This window comes from Marmota marmota, unplaced genomic scaffold, assembly GCF_001458135.2.
Source record: "Marmota marmota marmota unplaced genomic scaffold, marMar, whole genome shotgun sequence".
NCBI classification, from domain to species: Eukaryota; Metazoa; Chordata; class Mammalia; order Rodentia; family Sciuridae; genus Marmota; species Marmota marmota.
The window spans coordinates 28,432,938-28,452,243 of NW_026000101.1; the positions used below are offsets into that span (position 1 = coordinate 28,432,938).

General features: G+C 37.1%; 1 pseudogene; it reads left to right on the forward strand.

The window, feature by feature from the left end:
* The first annotated feature begins 12,642 nt into the window (after positions 1 to 12,642).
* On the forward strand, positions 12,643 to 13,747 carry LOC107147666 (annotated as a pseudogene).
* The last annotated feature ends 5,559 nt before the right edge of the window (positions 13,748 to 19,306 follow it).

A 19,306-nucleotide genomic window follows, 5' to 3' on the forward strand; every position in this document is an offset into this window, starting at 1 on the left:
ATTTTGTGTTTTTCTGAGTTGCTTAGGGCCTCTCTAAGATGCTGAGGCTGGCTTTGAACTCATGATCCTCCTGTCTCAGCCTCCTGAGACTGGGATTACATGGGTGTGCTACCATACCCATCAAAGCTAAATATTTTATATGTACAAACAAATTCAGCCTTCCCAACAACAATACAGTGATGCTACTATTTCCCCCCTTTTACATAGGAGAAAACTGAGGAATACAGAGGGGAAATGACCATGGTCATATAGCTTCTAAGGGTTGAAACAGGTAAACATATCTAATTTTTAAATACAGTATGAAATATTCATTATAAAATTCTTAATTCTTATTTCCAAATAAAATACTCTGTGAAACACAGAACTACTCCAAATCTGACAATAATTAGATGCTTTTAACAGATGAATCTTTATAGTTAACAGGCTTGACTATACATTTTAAACATAATTCCACTTATGTTTGTATTTTTCATTTTTTCAGTACTAGGGATTGAAACCATGGGTACTATCTACCACTGAGTTACATTCCCTAGCCCCTTTTATTTCCTATTTTGAGACAGGGCCTTGCTAAGTTTTTGAACTTGCAGTTTTCCTGCCTCAGCTTCCCAAGTCATTGAGATCACAGGTGTGCACCATCATATCCAGCTCAGATATGTATTAATTAGCAATCCATGTTTGTGGCCCAATGGGCTTGATTTTCAGCCATGGCTTCCTTATAAATTTTTTAGATTTAAGATAAAAAATGAAAGGAAATTGAGTTAATTTCTTTATTGTTGGCTGTTTCCAGAGTTCCAGAAATGGGAAGCCTGGAAGGAGTTACAGACAGAGCCTACAACTGTAATGGCCATAGGTATGATTTTCAAATATCTCATTCTCCCCCAGCACTTGTTGGGTGGTGCCATATGTCTAGTACTGACCAATCCACTGTAGTAAAATTGCTTGGAAAACTTGGAATGGAACCACCATTTGACCCAGCTATCCCACTTCTCAGTTTATACCCGAAGGACTTAAAATCAGCATGCTACAGTAATGCAGCCACTTCAATGTTTATAGCAGCTCAATCCACAATAGCTAAACTATGGAACCAACCTAGGTGTCCTTAATAGATGAATGGATAAAGAAATGTGGTATTCATATTCAATGGAATATTACTCAGCTTTAAAGAATGAAATTATGGCATTTGCCAGTAAATGGACGGAGTTGGAGAATATCATGCTAAGGGAAATAAGCCAATCCCAAAAAAACCAAAGGCAGAATGTTCTCTCTAATATGTGGATGCTGATTCACAATAAGGGCTGGGGCACTAAAAAGAATAGTGTTACCTTAGATTAAATAGATGGAAGTGAAGGGAGGGGAGAAGAAGGGTTGTGGGGATAGGAAGGATAGTAGAACAAAACAGACATTATTACTTTATGTATATATATGACTGTATGACCAATGTGATTCTACAACATGTACACTCAGAAAAATGAGAAATTATGTCCCCTCTGTGTATGATATATCAATGCATTCTACAGTCATGTATACTAATTAAAACAAATAAAAAATTAAACAAATAAAAACAATTTTAAAAATAATTGGTTTATTTCCAGACCAGACATAAATTATAATATGAGATTCTCCAAATTTTTTTGTCTTTTAATCACCATGGTACAATGATTAAAAGGTGGCTGCTCCATCAGCCTGAGCTCCCAAGTGACTTCAGGGAACAGGGCCCCCGGCAGACCATAGATGGATCCATGCCATGCATGAGAATTATCCTTTGTTTTTCAAGACACTAAGATTTGGGGGATTGGTTTTTACCACAGCATAACTTAGTGTTATGGTTTGGATATAAGGTGTCCTCCAAAAGCTCCTGTTTAATGCAAGAATATTCAGAGGTAAAATGATTAGATTATGAGAACTGTAATCTAATTGGTCCATCCTCATTTGAACCAATTGACTGGGTGGTAATCATAGACAGAAGGGACATGGCTGGAGGAGGTGGGTCACTGCGGAGTTCTCTGTAAGGGTTGTTCTTCCCTGTGACCCTTTCATGCCCACATCCCACCACACACCACCTATCTGCTTCTGAGAAGCTTTCCCCTGCAGGGTCCTTCTCCCCGGGATGTGCTGGCTCATTTTGGTCCTGTCTATAGACTTAGACCTCTGGAACCATGAGCCAAAATAAACTTTTACTCCTCTAAGTTGTTCTTACAGGGTTTTTTGGTGACAGTCACACAAAAGCTGACTAAAACACGTGGTTTATCCTGAGTCAAACTCTTCCTGTTTGTGTGTGGGCTTATGTGGTACGTTCACTATCAAATTCAGAAGGAAAGTAGTGTCCTTCTGGAAAATGTCTCTAATAATTCCTTTTGTCCTTTTTTTCAGTTCATGCTTCTCCTGGTTTCTCTCTTTACACATCTGATGTCAGTGAAGGTGTTGAAGATGTTCACTGGAGGATTGAGAAGAAACGTAAGAAGAAAAAAATTAGAAATGGCAATTTATCAGCTCCTCCCAAATGAAACTACTTGAAAGTATAGACAATGAACCAGAAAGGTGATGTAAATAGAATTTATTTTGTGTACTATATCATCTTTCTAGAGAGATTTTTTTTTGTCTTCCTGAGTATGACTAGCCAAAATATCTGCACTAGAGATGACATCTATCTCTATTCAGTTGCTCAGGATTTCAAATGAATTTTGATTAAAAGTATGAGTTAGGAAGATGACAATAATGATTGTTACTTTCACCATATGAGAGATATGTAGGAACATGTACTCTGTATTGATTTTATTGGACATGGGTCATGTACTAGACAAGAGAATGCAAAGGCTCTTGGTAGATGGGGAGAGAAAATTCTTACACATAAACTAAAGAATATATGGCTCTTCTTGACAACTTATAAGCTAATTTCTGGAAAGGAGTCAGAATACAATCTCTGTAAAAGTAATCTTTTTAGTTTAATATTTATTTCCATTAAAGTAATTCACATACAGTTGGAAAAAACATTGTTGCCTTAAAACAAAAGAGCAGTCACCTATTTGGAGTTGGGCGGAAGGGAACTCAAGATAACTTATGATATGGCAAGGGAGAGGGAAAAGGCTAAATCTAGAATGACTCCCAGTTGGAAGACCTTAAGCAACTAGGTAGATGACAGGCCCGTTGACTAAGACGTAAGGGGTGGGGGACAGTTGGAACAGCAGTATTTACAGTGGGGAGGGGAAAGCAAAGAATCAAGAGTTACTATTTTGATATTGTTGAAAAGACACTTTGATAAATGTTCTGGAGTTTAAGACACAGGTTGTAGGGGGCTGGGGATGTGGCTCAAGCGGCATCGCGCTGGCCTGGCATGCGTGCAGCCCGGGTTCGATCCTCAGCACCTCATACAAACAAAGATGTTGTGTCCGCTGAAAATTAAAAATAAATATTGAAATTGAAATTCTCTCTCTCTCTCTTTAAAAATAAATAAATAAATAAATAAATCTACATTTTTTTAAAAAAAGACACAGGTTGTAGACAAGTTATCCAAAGTTTGGAGGTCACTGACATACAGATAATATTTAAACAAATTTAAATGATATCACCTTAGCAGAACAGATTCGAATGGGGGGGGGGGGGAATAAAACAATGCTGATGTCATTCAATATGCAGATTTCAGGCCAAGGAGGAGGAGCTAGGAAAGAAGACTGCAAAACTGCAGCCAGGCAGACCAGCAAAGAGCCAGGTGGGTACAGTGACTCTGGAATAAGCAGTTGTTCAAAAGGAGGGACAGTCAATTGTGCCCATGTGGCACTCCATTCACCACTACTTACCTGCTTCTACCTTAAATGGCAACACTCACGGTTCCCTCCCACGTTCTCAGCACTGTGCTTTTACTGCTTAAAGCGCTTCCTCATCTGTCCAAATCCTATCCTTCAAGATACAGCAAGAATGCCATCAATTTTGTAATTACTTCATTTCTTGATTCCACTAATAAAATATGCTCTCACTCTCCACGGTATCTGACAAATCATTGTCTGTAAAATTTTATTCTGCTTTGTACTGTAGTTTTGCATATTCTTTTTAAAAATTTATTTATTTATTCTAATTTGTTATACATAATAGCAGAATGCATTTCAATTCATAGTACACATATAGAGCACAGTTTTTCATGCCTCTGGTTGTACACAAAGTAGAGTCACAACATTCATGTCTTCATACATGTACTTAGGGTAATGATGTCCATCTCATTCCACCATCTTTCCTCCCCCCATGCCCACTGTCTTCCCCTCCCTCCCCTTTGCCCTATCTAAAGTTCCTCCATTCCTCCCATGTGCCCCCCCCACTACCATCCTCATTATGAATCAGCATTCACAGATCAGAGAAAACATTTGGCATTTGGTTTTTTGGGTTTGGCTTACTTCACTTAGCATAATATTCTCCAGCTCCATCAATTCACCTGCAAATGCCATGATTTTATTCTCTTTTAATGCTGAGTAGTATTCCATTGTGTTCACATAGCACATTTTCTTAATCCACTCATCTACTGAAGGGCATCTAGTTTGGTTCCACAGTGTAGCTATTGTGAATTGTGCTACTATAAACATTGATGTGGCTGCATCATTGTAATATGCTGTTTTTAAGTCCTTTGGTATCGACCGAGGAATGAGATAGCTGGATCAAATGGTGGTTCCATTCCCAGTTTTCCAAGGAATCTTCACATTGTTTTCTATATTGGCTGCACCAATTTGCAGTCCCACAAGCAATCTCTGAATGTGTCTTTCCCCACATCCTTGCCAACACTTACTGTTGTTTGTGTTCTTAATAGCTACCATTCTGACTGGAGCATTTCTCTAATTGCTAGAGATGTTAAATATTTTTTCATGTACTTGTTGATTGACTGCATATCATCTTCTGAGAAGTGTGCTTCCTATTCACCTCACTGATTGTTTCTTTTGCTGAGAAGAAGTTTTTTAGTTTGAATTTATCCCATTTATTGATTCTTGATTTTATTTCTTGTGCTATAGGTGTCTTATTAAGGAAATCAGGACCTAATCTGACGTGATAAAGATTTGGGCCTACTTTTCCTTCTATTAGGCACAGGGTCTCTGGTTTAATTCCTAGGTCCTTGATCCACTTGGAGTTGAGTTTTGTGCATGGTGAGAGATAGGGGCTTAATTTTATTTTGCTACATAAAGATTTCCAGTTTTCCCAGCATGATTTACTGAAGAGGCTATCTTTTCTCCAATATATGTTTTTGGTGCCTTCTCTAATATGAGATAAATATATTTATGTGGGTTTGTCTCTGTGTCCTCTATTCTGTCCCATTAGTCTACAAGTCTATTTTGGTGCCAATACCAATGCCATTTTTTTTACTATTGGTCTGTAGTATAGTTTAAGATCTGGTATAGTGATGCCCCCTGCTTCATTCTTCTTGCTAAGTATTGCTTTGGCTATTCTGGGTCTCTTATTTTTCCAGACTAATTTCATGATTGCTTTTTTATTTATATGAAGAATGTCATTGGATTTTTGATTGGGATTACTTTTGCATATTCTTTCTGCATCCTTTGTGAATCCCAATAGCAATATATTATAGACCCCAAATCCCACATAATGTAGCAGCATATCTGGCATGCAGAGTGTGCTCAATAAAGATTTTCATTGAATGAAATCCAAAAGCATAACTCTCATGGCTGGCAAAGATTTTCAAAAGGAAGACTCCTTAAACACTTCAGATTTCTGTTTGCCAGCCTGTGGATCATCTGCACCAAGCCTGGGAATTATTTACCTATTTTCCTGACCCTCTATAGAAAAATAATTGGAGCAATTTTGTTTTAAAAAACTAAGATTTTTAAAAATCGTCTTTTTTAAAGACTATCTGGTGAGGGGGACAAAATGTAAGCATAGTCCTGTCACATGCCTATGTTCCAATCTAATGACTATTTTCAAGACCATTTAAACTAATCTTTTGCCCAAATATCATGTTTGAAAATACAGCAAGTTGCAAAAGCCCCATAGATGAAATATCTTTATGATCCCTGAACTCCAAACTATCAAGCTGCAAGACTGTCCTGACACAAACTTTGGGTTAGAATACTTGAAAATTGCTAAGAGAGAAGCCTGTAAATGTTCTGACTACAAAAAAAATAAAATTAAATAAAATAAGTATGTCAGGTGATGCATATCTTAATTAGCTTGTTTTAACCATTTCACAATGCATACATACAACAAAACATCATATAAACATATAGAATATTTTGTCAACTATACCTTAATTTAAAAAAGTATTTAAAAGTAAAGTGGCAGAAGCATCAGATAAATAATAATGAGCTGATAAGCATTTTAAAAAAGAATTCAAACAGTAGAGCAGAAAAAAAAATAGGACAGACCTGAAGTTGCTGTTTATGTAATACTGAACAAACTTCTTAGCCTTTCTGAGCCTTAGTTTCCTCATTAGAAAAAGAAAGATTAGAATAATTCTCTTTAATAACAACTCAACCAATTACTATTAAAAATAAGTACCCAGCACAAATTGGGCTCATAATTAGATGCAGCTCTTCGTTCTGTGAAAAGTCCTAACAAACATTGAAAATTTAAACATTGCCTAGTTATCATTTATAAAGTCTGATTTAGTAACAGTCACCACTTACTGATGAGCCCCTCCTGTGAGCTTTATGTGGTCTAGATTTATAGATAAGTATCACAGTGACTAAGAACATGCACTCTAGCATCAAACTACTAAGTTCATATTCCAGCTGTGTGACCTTGGGGAAGTTACTTAGCTTCTCTCCTGAAGTCTGGTTTCTTTGTCTATAAATAGGAAATGATAATGTATCCATCTCATACATTTGCTCTAATGATTAAAGGAAACAGTGGATATAAATTGTTGATCACCAGCATATTGTATGTGCACAATAAATATCAATGTTATTAATTATTATTTCCATTGTACATATTAGGAACCTGAGCCTTTTTCAAAGGAGGGAAGTAACTATCCCTAGTCATGGGTTGACTTGCTTTTGAAATCCAAGGCTGCCTGATTCCAAACCTGTGCTTTGTCGCTATGTCATCATCTCATCTTTTGTTATGTGTTAGGTAAAAATCCTTATTTTTTCCTTTGGTGGCTATGACAATTAGCAATAACAGTCTATAAGACATCAGGCAGGGCCTCAGGAATAACACAGCAATTGAGTTTAAAGTGAACATGTGTTATTTTATTTCTCCTTTTTATTCTCCATACTAGTATATTTCTATTAGAAGTTAGGTTAATGAGGAAATTCTTGAATGTTTTTGCATCAACCATCATCATATACTTTCATTCTCTTACAATGGGGAGGGGAAGAATAGTAGAAGTTAGTTCTAGATAAGTTTTGGAGGAGAGGTAGAGAGAAACAAAGTTATCAGTGATAAGCATGTCAAAATTAAAACTTTATGATCAAATAGAATTCCCATGGACCTAATGATCAGCAAGAATTTTGCCAAGCCACTGTGTGCAACATGCTATAAAAATGGCAAGGGCTTATGGCAAAATAGTAAGATTTAGGGTTTCTTTTACCTCCTCTTCTGTCTTACACTGTGCTGTGCCATGATTGTCTTCCAAAATCAATTCCATAGTCACATTGTCTTTCATAGATAGTGGACATTCAGAAACATAGATTCTCAAACTTTTGCTAAGAAACCAAAGTTTTTAAAGATATTTGTAGACAGACAACTAGTACAGTGATTTAAAAAAAAACGTATTTCACTTAGTTTCATATTCCAGATTTCACACATATTAACTGTGCAATAATCCAAAGTGATTATTTTACATTAATAGTTCAGTCCTCCTTCCTGCACTTTCAGACCCACATATTCAGAACTCAAAAGCTTTTGAGAGAACAAGGCAATGAGTACTATAAATGCACGGTAGAAGACCACAAAAGTATAAATAGTCCACCTCATCTCCTCTACCTCTAACATTTTCTCACAACACCAAGACCTCCAGTAACCTCCTTCTTTTAATGGCGGTGCCAGTTCAGCCACATTCTGAAAGGTATTGTTTTCATTAAGTGCAATGTGAAACCATCAGAAAAAAAGGGTAGCATGAGGAAAATGACAGCTTGGGATGTGTGGTCTATAGATTGAGCTGCTCACATAAGAACCTGAGAAGGGAGAACCCCCAAAAGATTAGTCACTTCATTTTGTGTTGCAGAACCCAATTTAGGGTAACAAAGCTCTCACCAACAAAGGGGATGGAAGAATGGCAGCATTCACTTGCTCTGGACTGAATAAACAAATGGTAGACTTGTGGGCTGACTAACATCCTGGGACAATCCAGGCAGTCTGCCAAATTCTAGGAGATCTGATGAAAAAACGTCAAGCCTACACTTTTCTTTATGGAAAGTGCTCTGTGGGAATACTGATGTCCATAAGGTCAGCCCAGGCCTTCAAAACACTTTAAAGATTCACCCCTATTCAGACATAAAGATTTCTCAGTGCTTCCGTGATTGAAAACCTAGATCAAGTGAGAGGTTGAATTTCTTATTCATAGTGTTAAATCTATTATTTGTCATCCTCCACTTTTAGAAATGTGTTATCACTGTCCCTTTTAAAATACTACATTACCTTGAAAATACACAGTTAGCCCACTAAAAATGTAAACACTATTTCTATCTTTTCATTCATTTGTTCATTCATTTCAATTTCATCCACTACTCTGCTCTAGGGACCATGCAAGGCTCTGTGGATAAAACAGTGACTCAGTCAGTCAGGAATAATCTGTGCCCTCAGGAAGATCTCAGAGCAGCCTTAATTTAGGAACACCGGAAAGAGTAATAAAATGATTACAATTTTATTTCTTGGCTGAAAGAAACTAATACAATTTGCAATTTATTGAGAGATGCAACACTTCTTTCAATTTATGCCACAATGTAAGTTTATAACAAAGTCAGAAATAAGAATAAAGGATTTCCCTTTATCTAGACACCAGTACCCCGCATGCTATGAGGACTGTAGTCACATTTAACCCCAGACTAAAGTAAAGTTTATTACAAAATGAAGCTAGCAAAATGTGAAGGGCTGCTTTACAGGATCCTAACTAATTCATGAAAAACCTTCCAGCAGCACTATCTACCTGGATAGATGGTTTATTATCTATCCAGATGACAAACATATATGGTATATGCAGGTTGAAAACAAAATCCCTGGGATGTTTTAATGTGAGAATAATATAACCTAGAGATGTAGCCCATAAAAGACAGCATTTTATGGATCTCCTTATAACTCTCCAACCTTTCTTGAAATGCAGTCTTAAGTAGAATTTACCTAGATGGGACTTATATACTTGCAATATGAAGACATAATCTCCATGACTTATTAGCTCTCCAGTATTCCAGTAGGAGACTACCAACTGCAAATTCAGAGAATTAGTGTTAAGAGGCCTTGTATATAACTGCCTTTACAGGAAATTCAGGCAGATTAACAGAGATTTTCAGCAAGCCCTTTCACAAAAACCTACAAACTGTGGAGTTATCTGGGGTTGATGAAATTATCAAATCAATACCAAGTATAACATATTTATGTTAGTCTTAATACACATAATTCTTTAACAATCAAGGCATTACAAAATCAAGGTTTGGAAAGGGAGCCTAACTGTTGCTTAATTGGGTGGGTTGAAAGATGAAGCTCTAGACAATTGGAAAAGAGTTACTTCAGGACTTTTAAAAAAAGGGAAAGAAAACCTGAAATGGATTGGATAATAAGTATGTAGCAGAAGCCACAGAAAATCTCTTTCACCCTCAACTTGATGTGCCCCCTAAAGGAGCAATATGAAGTGCACAGCCCACAAACCAGAGGAAGGACTGCACAGGAAATGGAGAGGAAAACACAGCACTATGGACTCCGAAACAGGATAAAGCCAGTGCATATGAGGTTCAAGAAAACCAAGAAGGCAGTATGAGCAACCAAGTGTTTCCTGGAGTCCTTAACTCAAGACCACATTATGATTTCCAACAGAATGGAACCGTGAATAGATAATCTGAAAAAAGCAGCCCACTTTTCAGTATCTTTCTGTTTTGTTTTTGTTTTTGCTTGTCTGATGCCACCCATCAGACCTCTCTTTGAAGATTTTTCAGGGCACACACTGGATCCTACTGTGGTGAGCAGTTTCATGGGTGGCACCAGATTTCTCAGCAAAATTAGACCTGCAGGTGGACTTGGCAAGTAACAGGAAGTAGCTTCCCTAGACAGTACCAGGAAATTTGGTGCCAAAAGCCTGAGGTGGTTATTAGAAAATGGTTACCGCCTTCAATTATCTGGCTACATGCTCTTCACCACCAGAAAATTGCTACAGCAGACTCCAGCCAAAGCAATCAGTGCTCCCTGAGGAAGCATCCACCAGGAGCTCTTGCTAGCATCCCTGCTGTTTACAAAGTGGCTAGACAGGGCAGTGACAGTGATTTCTATTGTCCTTAAGGAGAAATTGCCCAGCAGGATTTTAACTTTTACCTGGATTCCAGCCATTCTGCTTCCAAATACTTTTATTCTTTGGTTACTTGTCAGCTGGAATTTTTTGACAGCCAAGTTCTATTGTGCATTACATGCACACCGTATGTGGATATGTGTACATTTTTTAAGTTTTCTAATTTCAAAAAAGTGAAGTGTACATTTGACTATTATCAGGTTATAACACTGAATATTTTAGAACAATTTCTTCTTTGGTTTAAGGGGGAAAGACAAAGAATGTGTCTAGGTGGGCATGCCTATAATCCCAGTGGCTCAGGAGGCTGAGGCACGAGGATTTCGAGTTCAAAACCAGCCTCAGCAATGGCAAGGTGCTAAACAGCTCAGTGAGACTCTGTCTCTAAATAAAATGGAGAAAAGGACTGGAAATATGGCTTAGTGTTCAAGTGCCCCTGAGTTCAATCCCTCGTACCAAAAAATAAAAAGAGTGTGTCCAAATTTTTGATACCATTTTTCTTCTCCAAGACGTAGTCTTGGAGTCTGTACGTATGACTGACTTTCATGATTGCTGAGAAATCAGAGAAAATGTTTTCAAAAAAATAATAACTACCAGTTATTATGTGTTTGCCAGATGCTAGCCCATCTACACAGAACTTCATAGGTATTATTTTGCTTCCTTCATTATGATCCTGTGAAGCATGTGCTATTCAATGAGGAAGCAACATTTCTTTTCTGCCCCTTCTCCAGGCTTGACATTTTGCCTTGCAGTTAAGAGCTGGCCATGTGGCTGGTGTGTGAGCCAGTCTCTGTGTGGCCCCTTGTTTCAGATGGCAGATGGTTACTGGAGGGTGACACAGAGGGAGAAGTGTGAGGAAAGGGTTCCAAAAGCAGAGAACAAAAGCATGATCATGAGAAAGGCACCTTTGGGATTACACCCATTTCAAAGGGTTGCATTTCTTTGGTTAATGCCAAAGAGGTATGTATTAAGACAGAACAGGAAAGGACTTTTCCTAAACTCCTCAGCCATTCCCCTCACACTACAACTATTCTTCATATGTGAAAATAAATTGGGAATTTTTATTCATCTAGCATTCATGTCTGAAAGGTTGTTGCTTTCTGTCCGTCACCCACCTGTTACCCTAGGTAGTTTATTTGGAATTAGATACACCCCAAATATGTATCTCCAATATTGTCTTAGAAAGCACTACTAGAGAAGCTTTTTAATGTGCTTAACCTTAATACTTGAACCCTACAAAAACCACAGAGCAAAACAACCTAATTATTAGGTATTATTTAGAAACACCACTGGGGAAGGTTTAATAATAGAATTTTAGAATCGAGATTAATAATAATTGGTGTATAGCTAATATTTGTTGAGCCCTTACAGATGGCAAGCATAGTGCTATACCTCTTACATGAATTATTTCATGCAAATCTTATGATATCCCATGGGGTAAGTTGCGGTTTTCATTCTCCAATCAGAAGACTAAGTTTGTCATCACATATTTTTCATTATCAAAATGGCCACCAAAATTACAAAAGAGGGTAAACCTGAGATAATAGAAATGGAACATTTTTACTTGTCCATCCCTCCCAACCTCCTCACTTCTTCATGTTCTTATTCTACTGTCCAAGGTGGTTCCAAAATCTACTATCAGTTGTACTGCTTTCTGCCACAGGTTGGTAATGGGTTATATCTCATGAAATTAACCAGAAAAAAAAAGAGTAAGATCTTTTAAAAATCAATGGAAGATATTTAACCTAAAAGGGCCAAAGAATGAACTATGACTCCAAGAAAAGTGTATATGTAAATGTATGAAATTGATGACACAACATTAAAAATCCAATGGAGAGCCTCAACTGCCAGACTAGCACCATGAACAGATTAATACAATTCAGTGGAAATTGTTCCACTGGAGTTATGCAAAAGAAAAGGAAAAAAAGAGATTTTGTGGAGAGATGGAAGATTGGGAGAGGTAGGCCAGCATGATGGGGAGCTTTGTTTGGTATGAGCACTTCGGCTGGCTCTCTCCTTTCCAGAACCTAAAAGATTTCATACCAGCAGGAATCTTAGAGGCAAACATTGCTGCTGACTGCCTGGGCAATTGCAGACATTTACAGTACAGTGGCAAGCTAGTGGATAAAATCTAAGTCTAAAATGTAGTCAGTCAGGGAGTGCCCCAGGGAGTGGGCAGCTAGGCATGTAGAGAGATAGCCCACAGTGGGCAAGAACAGATTTGGGGGTGCTTCTCTCTCCTCTGTGTAGTTGATAGTCTGGGTGTTGGAGAGATGGCTGACAGTGTCAAAACCTTTCTCCAGGACCTTAGCAGGGAAATCAAAGACTCCACTGGGAACATTTGTACCATCTCAAAGCTAGACACTCGAGTCCAGATAAAGAGAGAGGAGCAACCTGGAAGAAGGGCAAGTAGTGTCCTGGTGCAGAGGAGAGACCAAAGTGTAAAGCGGAAGCAAGACCGTGAGTGAGTCATGTATTGTTAGTCAAATTTTCCATTGCTGTGCTTGGAATGATGGAGGATTCCGGTTCAGTCTCCTCTTGTTTTATCATGTGTTTATTCCTGTGCTTCAGTCAGTAACAGCCTGAATTACTGGTGATCATCACTACGTGGAGATGTTTGGCTGTGGCTGGAATTCTTCCTCAAATCAATTGTCAGCGCTCTAGGCGTGCTCCACCGGTTTGTGCTTAGCAAAGTTGTGAATGTCATTTGGTTTCAATATATTGCTGACCTAGCTTTTGAGGTACCAAGGAGGAAGCCTCATCCATTCCCACATGTCAGTAAGATAATTGCTGACATGCTCTTCAACCTTTTGCTGCAGGCTCTTTTCCTCTCCAGGGTGTGTTTGTGAGTTTCTTTCCCATCCATCTTGTTGGTCAGCTGGTTACTTTGCAGCTTATGTTCCTTTTCTACTCTCTGTACTGTTTGAATGTCATTGGCTCAATAATGGAATTGAAAGGCACCAGTGATTGTCAAACCTAGAAAGGAACTGACCTTACTACTTTGGGTTTGGTTCGACCTTAGCTTTCCTCACAGCAATGCAGTACTCATACAATGTCAGAGGAAGCCTCTCCTCTATCCTCTCTCCTTTACTCAGCATCAGCGCCAAAGAAGCCAAGTGTTTCTCACTGGTACGTTTAAAGGCCTTCACCTTTGGGGAGGCACTAGATTTAGACAAGTGCCACTGTAATACAGAATGCTCAGAGAATGGCACTTTTCAACTCTGGTGGGTGGAAATTTACTGTTGGTTACTGCTAGGTCTGACTGGTATCTCCAAGGAATATTGGGTGCTGCAAACAGGAATTAAAGGTGTAAACTTATTAAACCTGTGATTGGTGATGTTTTCCTGTCATTTTAAGAGACTAAATATGGGCTGGGGAGGGGGGAAGACATCAAGATATTTGCATAATTTTAAAATGTCACAATTAAATGTGAGCTGGTTTTTCATGACAAAATAAAAATAAAATAATATACTCAATTGCATCATCTTTAGGTCTCCAAATGAATGTTTGCTCATCCACCATGTCTAAAACTGGATCCAAAAATACTTAAAGAAAAAATATTTAGAAAGGAGTTATAGTAGGCCCTTGAGTCTATAATCTTTATCATTAACTAATTACACACACACACACACATATACACACACACTCACACACACACACACCACCATTATACAATGATATAAGGAACTTTGTACAAAAATATAAAATTGAGTTATAAAAAAACATAATAAAGAATAGTAGTCATCATAATACACTTGATAATAATCATCATAACACACTTCAGCATTTTGGGTGTAGCACAGTGTTAGAAATTAGTCACTTCATACTTTTTATCTGATTAATCCATCACAAGTGCTAAATTATTCAGTTCGTCTGCTCTTGGCAGTATGTAATTGTCAACAATAGGGAAAGGTGTCTCCTCGATGCTCAGGTCTAAAATCATTGCAACACTAACTGCTTCTTTCTCATCAGTTCACCAGTCTCTATCCTTTCCTTCTAAGACTTGTGAGGACAAAATGCTTATATAACTATGTAAATGGATGCAAAGAATCAGCATCTCCTTTAAACACAGATGCTGCAGAATTAAGTGTACAGAGCTCTAGGGCTTGGGGGAAATTGTGGAGTACAGAACAATAAAAAAGATAGAAGAAAAGGGGAAGGAAAGAAAGGGGAGAGGTGACAAGGGAAGAACAGAACATGGGCAAAGACAGGAAAGATACTCCTTATTTGTTTTGTGCCTGTTGGTTTACCTGCCTTACATCTTTATTATAACTCTGGGCATATTTTTTATTTGTTATTTTTAGTTATACATGACAGTAGAATGTATTTTGACATATCTTATATACATGGAGTATAACTTTCCATTTTTGTGATTGTACATGATATGGTGTTACACAGGTCATGTAATCATATATGAACATAGGAAAGTTATGTCCAATTCATTCTACTGTCTTTCCCATTCCCATCTCCCTTCTCCCATCACCCTCCTTGAATCTTGTGAACCTCCACTCCTCCCTATTACTACCACCACCACCACACCTCCTCATATTGTGAGTCAGCATACGCATATCAGAGAGAACATTAAGCCTTTGGTGTTTGGGGATTGGCTTATTTCACTTAGCATGATAGTCTTCAGTTACATCCATTTACCAGCAAATGCCATAATTTCATTCTTCTTTAAGGCTGAGTAATATCCCACTGTATGTATGTGCCACATTTTCTTTATCCATTTGTCTATTGAAGGGCACTTTTCAACTCTGCACCTAGGTTGGTTCCATAGCTTAGCTATTATGAATTGAGCTGCTATGAACATTGGTGTGGCTGTGTCAGTATATGCTTTTAAATCCTTTGGGTATATGCCAAGGAGTGGGATAACTGGGTCAAATGACGGTTCCATTCCAAGTTTTCTGAGGAATCTCCATACAGCTTTCCAGAGTAGTTGAACCAATTTGCAGTCCCACCAGCACTGTATGAGTGTACCTTTTTCCCCACATCCTCGCCAACATTTATCATTACTTGTGTTCTTGACAATTGCCATTCTGACTGGAGTGAGATGAAATCTCAACATAATTTTAATTTGCACTTCTCTAATTGTAGTGATGTTGAACATTTTTTCATATATTTGTTGACCATTTGTACTTCTTGTTCTGTGAAGTATCTTTTCAGTTCCGTTGGTGGGCATACTTTATTTTTATTTATTTATTTACTTATTTATTTTTGTAGTTTTTGATGGACAGCATGCCTTTATTTTGTTTATTTTTATGTGATGCTGAGGATCAAACCCAGTGCCTCACACGTGCAAGGCAAGTGCTCTATTCCTGAGCTACAACCCCAGCCTGGTGGGCATACTTTTAATCACTCTCATTTTTCATAAAAATAAACAAGGGCTCAAAGAAGTAGACAATACTATGTGTCAATCCCAGAGCTTAATCCTAAGTCTCTGTGATTTTGAACACCTCATTCTCTTTCATAGCATTGCATCACCTCTTTTTCCGAAGGAATGGTTTTCTGGTGTGTGCTTCTCAATTCTTTGAGTGCAGATAGCATATATCTGGTGTCAAGAAGACACAAGTCTTCTCTTTGATTTGTGCCATTGAGTCAGAATTATGGTAATTCACATCAAGAGGGAGATTGGTTATAGGAGAGAGGAGAGGCAGATGTTAATGTTGGAATTTGACTATGACCTAAATATAATAAATATGTCCTAATTCTCCATAATAGATTTTTTATCACTCTGGAGAATGTGCAGAATAAACACGTTGAATATGATATACCTGTATGCAGTAAATAGAATACAGTAGTTCAACTTTTCAACTCCAGAACTGATTATTAGTTTAAACTGATACATCAGATTATCCTGCCTTTTTCCTCTCTTGAAGCAACTATTTATACACAGTCAAGGCTCTGTGACAGCCTTAGCATTTCCTTGAGGGACAGGCTGTCAGTCCAGTGGCTAAGTACATGAGTTCAATTCTGCCTCCATCAAAAATGTGACTTTGGAAGGGCAAATTATGTCCTTTCTTTAATTTTTATGTCATTTCTCAACCTCTAAAATGGTCATTTGTTATTATGATTTATTTCATAGAGTTGTTATTAAATCAAACAAAATCATATGCATAAAGTTCTTAGCATAGTGTCTAAGACATAATGAGAATCAGTGCATTTTTATTGAATTATTGCTATGATCTACCTCAATAAACTATCAAGTACATAAACTGCAGAACTTTAAGATAGCCTTAAGGTCTGGGGAATCAATCTTCTGATAACTTCCTTTTTGCTACAGGAACATTTATTTGGAGGAAAACAAATTATTCAAAGAAGCTGAGAGTTTTCTCAAAAAATGTAAGTTATTTGGGTTGTCCAAATTTTGTTCCTGTCTTTTTATTTTTTATTTTTTTAGTGGTGCTACAGTTTGAACCCAGGGTCTTGTGCATGTGAGGCAAGCACTCTACTAACTGAGCTATATCCCCAGCCCTTGTTCCTGTCTTCTAAGTCTAATACAAATAAAATTGTTGACTATGTAATACTTAATATAGTATATGAATTAATTTTAGGTCCAATTTGTGATGTTATAACAAGGCATTATATTATTATAGCATAAAGCATTGTTTAATAAATGTGCACACTAGTTGATGAGCATTTCAAAAAGCTCAGACTGAAATTTTGAGCAGTTTATATTAAGGTACAATTTTATAGTATCTTCTTCACTTTTATTACCTATTTCTAAGTCTGAATGGTTTATTTAACAACAAGTTCTTGGTAAAGAATATAACCCCCAAGGAAAACTTTTATACTTTGAATGATCTACTTTTTGACCTGCATTGTGGCAAAGAGCATGGACAGCCTGTGTCTCTCACCACTTCCTCTATCAGTACCACAAGTACCACCAAGACCCAACAGTTATTGCGCTCCCCCAACCTACTCTGCTTCCTAAGCACCGACAGTTGAGAAAAAATTGACTAGCGAAGCTAAGCTACTTGAACATTTGCTGATACGATGTTGTGTGTCACCATTCATAATAAATGCCAGTGTCAAAAGATAAGCTAAAGGGGTTGTAGGTGTTGCATCTCTGATAGGACAACCAAATTCTACTTCCACCACTAAATAGCAGGGTGGAGGTGAATGAACTAACCTAAGGCTTAGTTTCTACATCTACAAAATCTAACATATTTGAAACAAAGACTATCTCATTAGATGTTTTGATTAGTGTTAAATGTCTGATATATGATAAACATTAACAGTTGCCATTTTATGCTGGAATACAACTAATTTTCACTTTATAATTTTACTCATTAAGTTTTATATACTTAATGTTAGTGTATTTTTGCGTTTATAAAACAAATCCTATGTGGAAGAAGACTACATATTAAGAAAACACACACACAAACACACACACACACACACCACACACCCCAGAAACATATAAATATTTTCCAAAGTAAATATAATATATTTCTCCTTAAAGAAAAAAAGGTTCTAAAATCAGTAATGATCTGGTGAAATGTATGCATGATAAAAAGTGAATCATTTAGCACTTTTTAACTTGAAGGTAGAGTTGTGTTCTCAGGAGACGATCAGGAAAATCCCAGGATCAGGATCCTGAATGAAACATAATCAGGCACCTTTGCCTTCAAACCTTTTCCCAGCCAAGATGAAAAATGTGGGTTAAACATTTCCTCTCTAACTGACTCATTTGGCAGAAAAAGAAGTCCAGATGCCAAGAGGAATAGAAAAAACTTCTTGGGAAAGAGGCACAGGAAGGAGGGGGAGGTAGGAGAAGCATGTCCTATTTCATCAAGCTATTAAAAAAAAAAAGCCAGAGAATTAAAAAGGAGCATGCATTGACCTTCACAGGTAGAAATCAGGCTCTTGAAATGCAATATTTCTTAAAGCAAACCTCACCTTAAATAGCATTAATAGCTAAAGTGATGTTAGACAGGATTACTGTGCAATAATCCAGTTATCTGTGGAATATAACAAAACATATACATCAACTCACACAGAAAAGCCAAGTGTAAAACTCCCCAAAGCGTTTACATTAAAGTATACTAACTATCTACAACTTAATTAGATTACTGTGAAAAATAAGCAAAGCAATTATTTGATAACTTAATTATAGGAAGAACCAAGCATATTTTCATCTTTTCCAAGCATTTTATAATCTTTAGCTGATTTGTTTTATAATAATTGTTAAAAATAAATTCATTATTTTTAGATCCTATATTTATGTAAACATGTGATGAAAATATTTAATTAACAGTCTATGTGCCTTTTGATTTTTTTAATATTTTTGAGTTGTTGATAGACTTTATTTTATTTATTTATACATGGTGCTGAGAATCAAACCGAGTGCCTCACGCATGCTAGGCAAGTGCACTACCACTGAGCCACAACCCCAACCCTGTGCCTTTTGATTTTTGATCTTTCTTATTTTGATCATTCTAAAATACATTGTCTTTTCCCAACACACATAAAAATGATAATAGACAGCATACTGTTCCAGATCTCTAAATCTTTATTATTTACTGAAGTATCTCTGAAATAAACTATCTTTAAAACCTTTGTAGTGGGGCTAGGGTGGTGGCTCAGTGGTAAAGCGCTTGCCTAGCATGTGTGAGGCACAGGATTCGATTCTCAGCACAACATATAAACAAATAAGTTAATAAAGGTCCATCAATAACTAATAAAAATTTTTTAAAAACTTTTGCAGGGAAAGTAAATAATAGGATGCTAAATGAAGTTTATATACCTAAAAAGTTCATGAAAAGAATCTCAAAGCAGCGATTATTCAGCACCAACGAAGTACAAGACACTCTGCTAAGAAAGATGCAAGATGAGAAATAAATAAGGCATGATTTGTACTTGGAGTCCACTATATACTGGCAGCAA